Source organism: Phalangium opilio, unplaced genomic scaffold, assembly GCF_054372755.1.
Source record: "Phalangium opilio isolate 3A_F unplaced genomic scaffold, DU_Popi_V2 ptg000045l_1, whole genome shotgun sequence".
Lineage (NCBI taxonomy): Eukaryota > Metazoa > Arthropoda > Arachnida > Opiliones > Phalangiidae > Phalangium > Phalangium opilio.
Genome location: NW_028324168.1, coordinates 162504 through 175124, shown reverse-complemented (window position 1 = coordinate 175124; position 12621 = coordinate 162504). Strand labels below are relative to the sequence as shown.

The window sequence follows — 12621 nt, the reverse complement described above, 5'->3', positions numbered from 1 at the left end:
ATGCGAAAACTTCGACTAACTCAACAATATAGGATATTTCATGAAATTATAGGATAATACAGGACATGTTCAAAAATATAGGATTTTATAGATATTATAGGACCTCTGGGCTTCCCTGGTAAGTGCCTCCTAAATAGCGTTGCAAAATTAACTGAACGCAATCTTCTTAATAAGCTTATGTTAAAATAAAGGCAAGCAAGAAAACAACAAGGTGGTACACCACGTTACCCCTACCCCCCCCCCCCCACCTACAACCCGCGGTGTTTCTAACCCCTGGTGGGTTTAAGCTAGGCTTTCCTGTTAAGGAGGGTAAGGGTAGATGGGTATTTGGGGCTTGGGATCAGCGCTAAAAACATGGCCTTAGGACAAAAGGCGCCAAATGAGAAGAAGACCGTGCTGTGGTGTGGGGGGACGAGGGGGGTATTGTAGGGGATTAAGGGGCAGGGGGTACATCCTCCTAATTAAGCATTCCCCCGGAACCCAACAGGGCTCCCAGAAACCACAGATTAATTACCGATGGGGAAACAAGAGCTTCAAGCAAAGCCCCCCCAAGACATAAACCAAAACGAGAGTAGAAAGAAAAGCCAGTAGTGCAGAGAAAAGCAGACGCCTTTACTCTAAAAGACCTTCTTCCCCGTTTAACAGTGACCTATAACCTACAACCACGTATCTTTACAGTGAAATTTAAAGCAGATTCCTGCTGTAAATGATTGCATTTTACTTGAAATTATTAGCCAATATTCAAAAATGACATGACTATTCTATTTGAAAGCAATTGACGTTTTGTCAATGAATGTTTCAGTCCAATTTCAAAAATTCCCTGTCCATCTCAGTCCAATTTCAAAAATTCACCGTCCATAAATCTCAGTCCAATTTCAAAAATTCACCGCCCATAAATCTCAGTCCAATTTCAAAAATTCACAGTCTATAAATCTCAGTCCAATTTCAAAGATTCTGTTTATAAATCCGCCCAATTTCAAAAATTCTGTTTATAAATCTGTCCAATTTCAAAAATTATCTGCCCTAAATTTACTGTATAGCTTCAAAAATTCCCAGTCCAATTTAAAAACTTCCCAGTCCTAAATTTACAATATAGTTTCAAAAATTCCCAGTCCAATTTCAAAAATGCTTTGCCCATAAATCTCAGTAAAATTTCAAAAATTCTGTCCTTAATTTACGGTAAAATTTCAAAAAATCCTTGTGCTTAATATTCAGTAAAATTTCAAAAAATCCTTGTTATTAACATTCAGTAAAATTTCAAAAAAATCCCTGTCAATTGTCAAAAACGTTTCCACATCTCCATTGGAAAAAAAAAGAAAATCAAAGATCCTCAAGTCACCAGCTTGCTAAATACCAAGTGAAACTGGTAACTTACTAACCACCTTAAGCGCGCATCTTCCTTAGGGTAGTGCCAAGTGACTTGGGGGTAAGATTGCGGTACAGTATCTGCGGTAATAGGGGGATATGTACTAAGTCTCTCTCTATATATATATATATTTTTTTCATCCACCGCAATCCGTGGTGATGGTGGTGGTACAAAATGAAGGGAGGGAGGGGGGGGCAGGAAATCCATGGCCACCTTGGGCGTGTTATATTTGAAGATGTACATTTTTTTTTTACTTCCAGGGTTTTTTATCCATAAGATTAATTACTATGGGGAGCATCTAGCTTATCATTTGGCTGGCTACGGGGCGTTTCAAATTTCCTACCACCTTTTATCGTATGCTCAAAGATGAACCGACAATTTTTAATTACCACCTACCTAAGAAATATATCTATATACTCTACAGGTGTTACGGAGCTTTCAAATATTCTTATTAATCACGTGCTCTCTTTATATTATATTTCGGGCAGGAAAACCGAGGGGTAAGTCACTTCAATTTGATACGATTTTTTGGTTTAGTTTTAGTATAATTAATAATACCAGAAATATATAATAATTCTCTTCGAGAGAAGTGTACAAGCACAAAGCATTTAATACAGCAAGGTTACTAAACCGAATCACATACGCCATGTAAATAGTTCCCCCTCATCATTACTCTATTAGCGCTGCTTAACTATTTGATTTCCAAGGCGTATGCGCTTGTTGATTAATTTTTGTCCCACGTCAAGACAATCAAGGTTTGTGGGTTGATTGCTGCTGGGGATTTAGTAAATACCAAACAGTTATAGAATTCACCCTAGTACGGTGCGATGCCCATCTAAATTAAGCTTGATGAGCGGGAGAGCGAACAATCATGGGAAGAATCATGTTACATGAGACTAAAGTATTAAGAGAATACAGAGTGTCATCCTTCTTCTATTATCCCCTTCTAATATTAAATACGTTGTTATATTTTCAAGGGGCACGTCACTCTAATAAAACGGTACCCAACTTAACCCTAATATTAATTCTTAATTAAAATAAGTGTTAATTAAGATAATATAAACATAATTTAATTAAAATCATATTATATTATATTAAACTCGATACTCCATTATAACAAAACAATAAACAATACAACCTCAGAAGTTGATTACGATAAATCATGTATGGAATAGTATTATCTACGTAAATAAAAGTTTCACGACCCCTGTTGAGTGTTTGACCCCTAACGACCTCCCCCCCCCCCAAAAAAAGAAAGAAGAAGGTATATAAATATGGGGTTTCATCTCGAATAAGCCAAAACTAAAATATATCCCAGAGATCTGATATTTAAATAAAAAAATAAAAAGAAACTAAACAATCCAACACCGGTATCGGACAGGAATCAAAGCTCAAGGCACGAATTTAGTTGGTAAAAAAAGACGGGCCCCATCTTGAAAATAAAACTATACACATAAAAAAGGGTCGGAAAGGTAGTTACCAAATTTTTATACATTTTCAAGAACGAATCGAGCGAATCAAGAAAAACCATAACATTTAAAAACACAGACCCTGATATAAAAATAAAACAACTAACAGGGTTCATACAACTTTTTGGAAAACAAATTTCCCTGAGATTTCCAGGTTTTTCCCGTATATGGAGTATCCTATGGAACAAATGTTAACGAAGGAGGAGGGGGGGAGCAAATATGACTATTACATACTCAAAGGACATCCCCGTATCTCTAATATAACCAGAGTTATGAGCCTCCAAAGTAAAGTGTAATGTTAATCCTATGGAGGGTATGTTTATGAACATTTTGCTTAATTACTCGGCCCTTGTTTGTCGTAGCCCTACGTTTTTAGTACGGTTTGATGGGGGGCAAATAGGACTTTAACATACTCAAAGGACATCCCCCTATCTCTAGTAGAACCCGAGTTATGAGCCTCCAAAGTTTAGTGTAATGTTAATCCTATGGAGGGTATGTTTACGAACATTTTGCTTAATTACTCGGCCCCTGTTTGACGAAAATTTCCCTAATTTCCCCGAATTTTACTAAAAATTCTAAATTTCCCTGAGGTTTTTGTCAACTATTTTTTTCCCTGAATTTTCTAAGTTTTCCCGGTTTTCCAGGTTTGTATGAACCATGAATAAATAAAAAAAGGGATATAATTCAACAAGAATGTTGGAATAATATACTACTAGGGTCTAGCATCTTTTCGTATTGGACCTTTTTTTTTCACTACTATATAAAAAAAGGTTCACTGTAAAAATGCCTCGTCTTCCAGGCGCCTTATATTCTAACCATAATTTACGTGGCAATACGCCATTTAAAAATAAGAGTATCCTTCCGCCTAGCCTTTAATAATATTGCAAAAAAAGAGATCCATTGGCAAAAGTGCTTATTATATCGCCGAAGGATTGTAGCCAGCGGAAAGATTTTTAACATCAACCCACTATTACGTGTCTGTAATTGGCCCATCTCGTAACACCCCCCCCCTTCTCCTATTTTACTACAATTCCCCCCCCCCCCAAATAAAAAATAACATTCTATAGAAATATAAACCCAGCAAAAGAATCGCTAATAACATAAGTTCATAAGGTATATTAGATAAGTTTGTAAATTCTGGTTACAAACTGGAGCTTGTCATGAAGTGAATGAGGTAGGGCATAGATTCGCGGTAAAGCGATGATTGCCTGGTGAGGCGCTGCTGTCAAAGGCTTAGTACAGACAGGGATAGATTTAATTTTAGAAGTAGGAATGGAGAACAAAGAAATCTGGGCGTGCATCAAAGTCCCGGACCCCCTTCCCCGGGACAGGGGGGTATGAAAGAAGAGGTGGGTCATAGTTAGCGACAGAGGTAAAAAAGAATTGCGTATTTTTCACCGTCCCAGTCAGCAACGTCATCAAAACGTAGTTTAAAACTGAGCCAATAAGATAATTTAAACTTTTCGTTACGTGTTGGAGGGAGGGGCTCTATACTGGGTGGTCTATGAGTCGGACTGAAGTAAATTCTAACCGTTCTCCATTCCTACTTCTAAAATTAAATCTATCCGTGATACAGACTAAATAGGTATGGATGTACTGCAAAACCGCGAACTAGCTCGAGCTGTAAGTCTCTAGCATTACGAAGTATAGGAAGTGTCATACTTATGGAACGCATCTTATGCTAATAATAATAAGATGCCTTTTATTATTTTTTTAAGTTATCGAGAAAGTCAGAATCAAGAAAGAAAAGTGTTCGTGAATTCGTTCATCGCGGGCGTATTTAGAGATAGGGTAATTGCGAGCCACTTCTAATTGGGGAAAGAGAGAAAGACACACGAAATATCTATTTTGTAAAGAAATTTGATTGATGGACCCCAAAGCCAAAACATTCAAATAATGTTAAATTAAAGATATATACTTCAATTTTTTCCTTATGCTTTATAAAATAACGTGGGAAATAATCTTTAAAAACCGTAGTTGATTGCATGACCGCAAATATTAACTTAACGAAGATTCGTATAATAATAATAGCCAGATTTAGCCATCTACTTGGAATATTTAAGAGGCCATAGACCCCTTACTAATATCTGATTGAAGATAAGGGGAAGGGCTTAAAACTTTGATCAACCGCCCACTCCTTGGCCCTAGCGTTTCATTGGCTATTTACATATTTTACAGGCATAGAGGATTCCTACCCCTAACACAAGGAGACCAGGCGACTTAGAGCGTAAAATCGTCTGCTATTTTACGCGCTAAGTCGCCTGATCTCCTTGTGCAAATGGTATGAATCCTCCATGCCTGTAAACTATGTATTCACCAATATAATGGTTTCCAAGTTCAAATAAATTAGGTATGACGTCAGGAGTGACGGTTTCTAACCCTCCTCCCCTCTTTTTAACTGAATTCAAGCAGAAAGGTGCAGAATAAAATGGCCTCCTGTTAAAGATTCTAAGTAGAAGTCTATCTAGTGTGGAAATTGAATTTTTCCACACTATTTTAGTCCTTATTTAACCCTTCCAAATTATTTATTTTCTATAAGAATAATCAATATCGTAGAACTTAATTAAATTGGGATTATTTGGGAATAAAATAAAAACTAACTCATTGACTGCTAAAAAAAAATAATTCGTAAAGTGCCTTACAAATTAAAATTAACTCGAAACTAACCTAATTTAGTTTAGTAATAAAAAATAAAAGGTTCCTTCAAATCTTAAATTTTGTAAAAAAAATAAAAATCTCCGATAATTCGACTTCCAAGAAAAATTTCAAGAAATTTCTCTCTTTATCTACTTGGGAAGATCTTAACTCATCCGCGGAAAAATAAGCAAAAAAAAAAAAAAAAAGGAAATGAAAGCTCATCCGCCATCGCGCAATAATACATCTCTATCCAAACTCACCCCCATCTGAAAAGAAGAAGTCCAAGAGCAAAAGAGAGAGATGGAAGAGGAGACATAGAGAAAGGGGCATCAATTCAATCTGGCAGTAAAATTTCACCTAACCCTTTCTCTCCCACTATCTCTTACTCTTTATCTATCAGCGAAATGTTTACCCAACAAAATAGAGAGTAAGGGGGGAATTGCCCCCGTCCCCCCCCCCCAATGGAATCAAGATTCTATTAGTAAGAAAGCGTCGTAGCAAATGAAACGAGGGATAGCTTTTGGCCTTTTTACATTCGTCAAAATATACTAGCAGAAATCGAAAGAGAATGAAGAACCCCAAGCTACGGAGAGGGGTTCGTACCCCATCACCCCCTACCCCCTCGAACCCAACAACCATTCCTATAATGTGGTTAGCCAAGCCACTACTAGCACCACACCACTCTCATCCTAAAGCGAATGAGAGAGAGAGAGAGAGAGAGACAGAGAGAGAGAGAGAGAGAGAGAGAGAGAGAGAGAGAGAGAGAGAGAGAGAGAGTAAGAATAAGGGAGAAGTAAACCAAAAATGTTGGCCAAGCCGCTATTACCACCACTATACTGTTCTAACCATAGAGGAAGGTTGAGAGGGGGGGGGGCTAGTGGTCATCGGGCAAATGGATCGCGTTAATTGACCTCGATGGACCAAGCGCTTTCGCAACCCCCCACCCCCTCCCCCCCTTCCAGCCAAAACCAAAATGGCCAAAAAATATCTATAGGGGGCACCACTCACGCTTATGAATCTAGTAAGAGATGGTTCCTACCAAACATCCTTCAAAGTATTGGATAAAGGGGGCGCATCCCCCTCATCCAAAACAAAACAAAGACACGACTGGAATACCAAACCAAAAACATCTTAAGACATCAATGTTAACGATGCCCTAAACTTTAAATAGTTTTCTCGTATTTATGAAACAGAATTAATAATTATAATCTAATGTTTTCATTTGACCCGAATTTCGTTAATTATAGATAGCTGGAACTAAAAATAGGGAGTGTTATGTTCGTCTTAGGGGTAATGAGGGGAAGTCGCCTAGCTAGGGGTTGGTCGGTTGCTGGTCTGGTCTCTACTCTCTAGATAGAAAAAGGATTCATCTTGCCATGCGCGTCACAGAGAGAAAGAGAGAGAGAGAGAGGAAGGTGGGAGGTTGAGGTGGTAAAAGGGAAAGAAGGATGGGAGTATCAGCTAGTGGTAGAGATCTCCGTAATTAGCGGAGGAGCCAGAAGCCCTGGCCAGGATTAAAAAAAGGAAGACACAGAGGAAGAAGCTGAAAAACTCATTAGCGAATGAGAGCCAAGAGAAAGACCGCCCACTGACAGAGTTAGGCGCGCGCATCTTCATTAAATAGCGCCCCCTTTAACTTCAATAGGTGGTGGTACCGTAATCCCCATATACAAATACCTCTAATTAAAATGGTCCCAGATTTCATCCAAAAGATTATATTACGTACTACTGTTTGCAATTATCTTACTACTCTTTAAATACCTCTTAATTAGCTCCAAAAAGCTTATATTAAACCTAAATTTTACCTTGAAATTATCCAAAAACATAAAAAATTAGCTTACATTTCCGTTAAAGCTCTTCCTAGGACTCAAATATTCGTTTTGGGTCATAAAAATTCAAATTCGTTCCACGGTCTTCGATTTTCCAGTTCTGTTATTAATTATTAACAAGCTAATTCAATTACATGCAAAAATTTAAAAAATTATCCTATACGTCACGAATGCACGGGGTTTCACGAATCACGTTAAGGGTAAAAACATGGAGCAGTAAGGACAGGAGTAATATTAATAAGTTGTCTAAAAGAGTCCACTCATTGCTACGTTTAGTCGCTTCTTCAAACATGGAGTATTATTACTATAAATAAACCGATAGGTTTAAAATAAATTCTTAAAATATTTCAAGAATGGAGTATTAATACCATAAATAAACGGGATAGGTTATCAACGCGGGGATTTCAAAATCAAGGACCGGAGTAATACTGTAATATAAATAAGCTGTCTGAAAGAGTCCACTCATTGCTACGTTTAGTCGCTTCTTCAAACATGGAGTATTATTACTATAAATAAACCGGGATAGGTTTAAAATAAAATCTTAATAATTTTAAACATGGAGTATTAATACTATAAATAACCGGGATAGGTTATCAACGCGGGGATTTAAAATTCTGGCAATTTGTTTTTGGTGGGTGAGTTGGGATCTATTAAAAATCTGTCAAAATTTAGTTTCAGGGGGCGTTTGAAGGTCGCGCGCTTTCCATAGCGTGATGGAGATTATCATTTTTCCATAGATCCGGTTCGTAGAACCTTCTCGATTAAATCAGGTGTAGTCCATCTACAACAAACACCACCACCACCAAGTGTAATATCTCGGAAGGGTACGCGCCGCCATTTCAAAAATCTTCATCCCACCAATGTTCTAATTACTTTTTTCAGTAGTTGGCCAGGCGGCTATTTGCTTTTAGCGATTCCATTAAGCGTTCGAAACCAAAGCGTGTAATTCGAAGCATGAAATGACTCGCATGGGGGAGTGACCTTGAGCGAACCCCCCCCTCCCCGCCCCTTCAAAGAGGAACCTAGGAGAAACCATCTACTTCGTCCCATGGATGGACAGAAAGAGCGCGAATCTTTTATGCTATTGAGTAAGGAAGGGGGAAAACTTCCCCCGTCTGCTGTTAAGGGATGATAAAGATTAATCAAAAGGAAATTAGTAATTAAGGCCCCGATGCGTTTCTTTGTTAGGGATAATTTTCGGTTTAACTGTCAAATCGTGGCTTTCTCTTTTCTATGCAACAATGATCAGAGACTTTGTGTCGACTTTTTCTCTCTCTTTCAAACGGCTATCATTACAAGTTATTATTAATTTCTCTTCTTAGAACTGGCCAGACAAATTATGGCAGACATCGAGGACACGCTAGGGATTATGGGTCGTAACATGCAACCAAAGAACCAGAAGGTTTTCACAGATTTCCAAGGAAAAAGTAACCGTTTTTCTCGGGTTGAAGTCTAATCTATTCGACTAAGGCTTAGTTATTAATTTTGGAACAGGGCTTTCTTTGAATTTGGCTTTGGTATACGTAGTTCTCTTTGAATTAGGCTTAGCTATACATGGTTCTCTTTGAATTAGGCTTAGCTATACATGGTTCTCTTTGAATTAGGCTTAGCTATACATGGTTCTCTTTGAATTAGGCTTAGGTATACATTGTTCTCTTTGAATTAGGCTTAAGTATTAAGGAACTTGGTTCTCTTTGACCAAGGCTGAAGTATTAATTTTGGAACTTGGATCTCTTCAACCAAGGCTTAATTATTAATTGTGGAAATAGGATCTCTTTCACCGAGGCTTAAGGTATTAATTTGGGAACATGGTATAGTTTTGATTCAGGCTTAAGCGTAAGTTATTATCGTGGGAAAGCGGGAAAAAGCTCGTAAACCAACCGTAACTGATCAGAATGCGCGGGTCATAAAGGGGCTGGACATTAAAGCGGGCTAAAGTCGTCAAAATCAAATTAAATTCTCGGAAGGTGGGTTGAGAGAGGAAGGGAGCCATTTCTCGAGAAAAATAGAAAAAATAATAATCTCAGTTGGAAATAATTCGAAATTAATCGTTAGTGGGCGGATATTTAAAGCTGGCTAAGAAAGCTTGGTCCACCAGTCGTAAAAGGCCGATTATTAGAACCCCCCCCCCCCCTTAAGAAAGAGAAAGATATGAGAGATAAAAGTAAATGACTTAAATGCGCAAACTCAGCTTGGCGTGTCAAATAATGAAAAAAAAGGCATTCTCTTTCCTGGTGCTAAGCCTAATTATCGTCTTGGAACCAAAATAATTTAAAACCCCCAACAGGAAAAATATAAAAACCCAATGAAATAGTCACATTTTAATTGTAAATGATGGCTTTTTCTTTAAAACCTAAAAACATATACATAGATATCCTTATCGCCAGTAAATTACCTAAAATACGTTGTTATTATTGAAGTGCTTTAAAACCTGAAGTTACTACCCAAGAAAGAAGCTAATTACTGAAGTATATATGAGCTACTTAGTACTTCTGGGAATAAATAGTCAGAAGTACATAATACTACTTCTCTTCGAGAGAAGTGTACCACCACAAAGCGGCGGGGTAGATTGTAACACGATTCTTCACAACGTCATTTTACATTTGGAGTGTTCAAGGTTGCTAAACCGAATCACATACGAAATGTAAATAGTTCCCTCATCATTACTCTATAAGCGCTGCTTAACTATTTGATTTCCAAGGCGCATGCATGCGCTTGTGGATTAATTTTTGTCCCACGTCAAGACAATCAAGGTTTGTTGATTTAGTACTACCAAACAGTTATAGAATTCACCCTAGCACGGTGCGATGCCCATCTGAATTAAGTTTGATGAGCGGGAGAGCAAACAAAAAGGGATAACCCAGGGAAGAATCATGTTACAAAACTGAAGTATTACGAGGGTGGATACAGAGTGTCATCCTTCTTCTATTATCCCCTTCTGATAAAATCCAAGCAATATTATTTCAATAAATCATTTTGATATACATTGTTTTTAGGTAAAATATTTCACTCGCGGGGGTGGTTGGGTTGGGTGGGGGTTTTGTTTAATGATTAAAGGTACTTGACCGCGTCTTTACGATAGCGTAAAATTATCATTTCCGGTTGGTCTCGACGAAATCATCTTGCCTTCGTGGGAAAGACGAGACATTAACGGATATGCTTCAAATTTTAAAGATTTTTATATCGTTTTTAGCCCAGATTGTTTGTTGAAAGGCACGCAGGCCGCCATGGTGGGGGGAAAGGTATTTAAGAAAACCACCCACCCCCTCGCTAAATATACTTGTCCCCGAAAATTTAAAAAAAAAACCGGTTTTATTTTTAATCCACCCGCTTCGACTTCGACTTCACTAACATTTTTGACTATTAAAAATTTTATTTAGAAATTTTATATAAAGTAAACAAAGTCGATGAACCCCGATGAATTGAATTGAATTTCATTAGGAATATTTAAACCGTAAAATAATTCGATAATTGAGATTATATTAAAAAGGGTTTATACGAGAACACCGAAACGGTTATATTATAGAGAAATAAGCCAAGACCTAAATTAATATAAAATGCAAATGAATCACCAACGTTCTTGTTGGGGATTAATATATCGCGTGGTAAGTCTAAAAAAAAACTCTAGTAACATTTTAACAACAAAACAAAAAATAATAAAAGCAACATTGCGTTTCATGTTTTCGTAACTGTTCAAGACCCCTTTTGCCAACATGGCAACAAAAGTTACTCTTTTAAACAATACCTTGAAATATATGTTAAAATGTCGCCCTGAATTAACATTTAACAATTGCTTTCAGTTGCAAAAAATATATTGATAACTTTCAAATTATACGTTTTGGTTAAACCCGCTATTAAAATGTAAATAATATATATATATATATATATATATATATATATATATATATATATATATAAATATAGTTTTCAGACTAGGAGTATTGATACTATTTACACTGCAGGAGTCGAGGCTACTTGGTAGTGCACTTCGTCCACCAAATAGAATCGCCTCCTGCAGTGTAAATAGTATCAATGCTCCTAGCATTAAAACTATGTGTTTATATATAGTCATATAGCGTGACTTTTAAAAATTCCCCAGCTATTATTACAATACCTCGAAAACTAAATATGCAAATGAGTAAGGGGTTGAAATTATTGTAACGTTCATTAATTACTAAAGATCATTAAGTTAAAAAAAAAGGTTGATGAATAAATTTTAACTCGTTGTAACTGGTACCTACGTTTATAAAGGTAAGTTTGATCAAGTAAAGACCATCTGCTGTATAGAGATGACCCGCTTTTTTATAATAAAATGACGCTATAGAGAAATTAACACTTTTTTGGCGACAGGAAAGATTATCCCGACCATCTGGCGTCCCTGACAACAAAATGACAACCTTGGTTTGCTTTAAAACTAATAGAAAATGCTTAAGAGGTTTACGTTTGACAAGAGTGTAAACTGAGGGAAACGATCACTCTTCAATTAGGGCAAAGGGGGGTATGGGGGTAAAGGGGCCCCTTTCACAGTGACATAATGAAATGGTTTTAACACTGTATAAAAGATTTCAGGGGCACTATCCCCCCTTCCATGCGCAACCAAGCCCCATTATCAGCCGCTTCGAAAAATATTAATTTTTTGTACTTAACGTTTTTTCTTTGATGTCGATGCTAGTGTCAATCTTTGAAGGGGTCCTTAGACCGGTTCCCACTAGTAGTAAAAGGGGGTCCAACTAAGGTTGTGACGGAACGAAGAAGAAGGGGGGTTGTAGACAAAGGAAGGCCCGTTCCTTTGTTCAAAGGACATTATTGTCAACGGGGAAAATTTGACGAACGGGGATTCTCTCAACCCTTTTTACATTATTAACGGAGGGGGGCTCTAACCCCGAGTGCATGGTGAGCCTTCCTTCCTTCTCTTTCCCAAAGCTAATAATTGACGATGGCCCGCGTCTATAATGCCCATCTCCTCCCGGCGTCTCACCCCCTTTTAAGTAGCCCAGGAAACGTTAAGAGCTACGAGCATGCGCGGCGCGCTATGCTACTGGTACAACGGGGCGATAACTACTTTATATTTCATTTCGGTACCGCGGCGTTAAGATATTCCAACGTGACGTCATTCATCCAGCTCCCATAGTCATTATTATGTCTAACGGATTTATCCCTGCTAAATTATTATTACATCCCGAAATTTAGGGGGCCTTTCCCCTTCATCTCTCTCCATCCAAAGGACAAAAGGTTGCTTGGTTGCCCAACAGTCAAGGCCTCCCTTTGCCAACGAAATTCAGGGCACGAACCCAAAATTTGTGTAACATGACGTTAAACC

The 12621-nt window shown here is 37.7% G+C and overlaps 1 protein-coding gene across 7 annotated transcripts in view; it reads right to left on the bottom strand.

The window, feature by feature from the left end:
- Positions 1-12621, bottom strand: part of LOC149676505 (uncharacterized) — a 142532-nt gene that overhangs the window by 122416 nt on the left and 7495 nt on the right. Inside the window, exon 1 of one of the 7 annotated variants that reach the window (XR_016366462.1) lies at positions 7314-10892. The exons of 5 other annotated variants lie outside the window; for them this stretch is intronic. The gene's annotated coding sequence lies outside the window, so the exon portion shown is untranslated. Of the gene's footprint in view, positions 1-7313; positions 10893-12621 lie in introns of those variants that run through there. One more of the 7 variants, XM_089837559.1, reaches the window with a different exon arrangement.